The sequence below is a fragment of the Rhinopithecus bieti genome, unplaced genomic scaffold (genome assembly GCF_001698545.2).
Source record: "Rhinopithecus bieti isolate Rb0 unplaced genomic scaffold, ASM169854v2 scaffold_13400, whole genome shotgun sequence".
NCBI classification, from domain to species: domain Eukaryota; kingdom Metazoa; phylum Chordata; class Mammalia; order Primates; family Cercopithecidae; genus Rhinopithecus; species Rhinopithecus bieti.
Genome location: NW_016807991.1, coordinates 5,043,270 through 5,045,385, shown reverse-complemented (window position 1 = coordinate 5,045,385; position 2,116 = coordinate 5,043,270). Strand labels below are relative to the sequence as shown.

General features: G+C 46.6%; 1 long non-coding RNA gene across 2 annotated transcripts in view; it reads right to left on the bottom strand.

Annotated features, from left to right (window-relative positions):
• The window catches only part of LOC108537387 (uncharacterized), a 12,074-nt gene extending 10,269 nt beyond the window's left edge, over positions 1–1,805 (bottom strand). For both annotated transcript variants that reach the window (XR_001887790.1, XR_001887789.1), the window contains exons 1-2: positions 1,478–1,805; positions 653–765 (exon numbers count right to left, since the gene is read on the bottom strand). This is a non-coding gene — a long non-coding RNA (uncharacterized LOC108537387). The remainder of the gene's footprint in view (positions 1–652; positions 766–1,477) is intronic.
• Between the last annotated feature and the right edge of the window lie 311 nt (positions 1,806–2,116).

Genomic DNA, 2,116 nt, shown 5'->3' with positions numbered 1-2,116 from the left:
AAAAAAAAAAAAAAAAAAAAAAAAGGAAATGTGAACTGAATTAATTCACAAGCAAAACCTTTGAGTTCGTGTCACATTTCTTTTAGATTGCACCCATTACCACAATACTGGGCTGTGGTGTAGGCCTCCCTTGCTATCAAACTCATTCTTCTAAAAGGAGAGTACATGGGAAGGTAGAAGGACTTCCCATGTCCCAGGAAATGGTTGGCTATAATCTTAGAAAATGAACTAGGGCCCGGGCATGGTGGCTCACACCTGTAATCCCAGCACTTTGGGAGGCCAAGGTGGGCAGATCACCTGAGGTCAGGAGGTCGAGACCAGCCTGGCCAACATGGGAAACCACTTCTCTACTAAAAATGCAAAAATTGGCTGGGCGTGGTGGCGCACACCTGTAATCCCAACTGTTTGGGAGGCTGAGGCAGAAGAATCGCTTGAACCCAGGAAGTGGAGGTTGCAGTGAGGCGAAATCGTGCCACCGCACTCCAGCTTGGGCAACAGAGCAAGACTCGGTCTCAAAAAAAAAGAAAATGAACTAGGGTTCTTTGGTCATTATTAGAGCCTTAGGAGAACAAGAAATATGGCAATTGTATTCAGAGACCAAAGAAATGTTGTCAAACAAGTCTATTAGGGCCTGTCTGACTTTTTCAGCTACCTGAAAGATCAGCTGCTGCAGCCCAAAGGGACTTCAATCAGCCGCCCAGCCCAGGTTCAGTCTTCCAAGTCAGCCACACCCGACGATCACGACCATCCAGGAAGTAGAACGGTCTGTAAGGAGGAAATACCAGCAAGCTCACTTAATATTGAACCCTTGCCTAGGGCACCTTAATTATCTACTCCTTTATTAAACAACAGAGTCACAAATTAACATCTTTTCTCTTTTTACCAGTTGGCATTATTTTTGCCTTTGTGTTGCTGTGCAAATATTCTAAGAAATAGATATGCCTGTTGAGCCTGTTACAAGGACAAATATTGCAGTTTTAGGAGCCAGGGGCGTCGTTAGAATTGTTAGAAACAAGAAAAAAGAAAACACTGGCCGAAGAGGAGTGTAAAACTATCTCACCTTTATACTTGCACAAGAAGAGTGCCATTCCTGGACTTCGCACTTTAGAAAACCCCAAATCACAGATGTACAAATGGAAAATTACTAAAGAACAACAGGCACCTGGCCGGGCGCGGTGGCTCATGCCTGTAATCCCAGCACTTTGGGAGGCCCAGGCGGGCGGATCATGAGGTCAGGAGATCAAGACGATCCTGGCAAACATGGTGAAACCCCGTCTCTACTAAAAATACAAAAAATTAGCCAGGCGAGGTGGCGGGTGCCTGTAGTCTCAGCTACTCGGAAGGCTGAGGCAGGAGAATGGCGTGAACCTGGGAGGCGGAGCTTGCAGTGAGCCGAGATCCGGCCACTGCACTCCAGCCTGGATGAAAGAGCAAGACTGCATCTCAAAAAAATAAAAAAAGAACAGCAGGCACTTACGTTGCTTGGATCTGGTGAACGGTGATAGTGCAGCACAATCTAGAGCCTTCAACACAGGCATTTGTGACTCACACTGTTCAGGCCCCAGAGAAAGGCTTCTCCACATCACTTGCCCTATGTCTTCAGAATCCAAGATGACAGCGTCTGGATGCTATCTAGATTTGTGGGTTCTTCGGAGGCAAGCACTGACCCAAGATGTGGAAGAATGTGAGCAGCACAGGTGCTTGGTAATAAAAAGAACTAATTAATAAGCTTGTCAATTCCTACTTTCAGAGAGCAGAAATACAATTGATTTTTGTATAACAAAACACATTTCCCTACTCTTTGTTTTGAGACAGAATCTTGCTCTATTGTCCAGGCTGAAGTACAATGGCATGATCTCAGCTCACTGCAACCTCTGCCACCCGGGTTCAAGCAGTTCTCCTGCCTCAGCCTCCTAAGTAGCTGGGAGTACAGGCGTGTGCCACCACACCCAGCTAATTTCATATTTTTAGTAGAGATGGTGTTTCACCATGTTGGCCAGGCTGGTCTCGAACTCCTGACCTCAGGTGATCTGCCTACCACAGCCTCCCAAAGTGCTGGGATTACAGGCATGAGCCACCGCGACCAGCCACATTTTCCCACTTGTATTGATTGTCC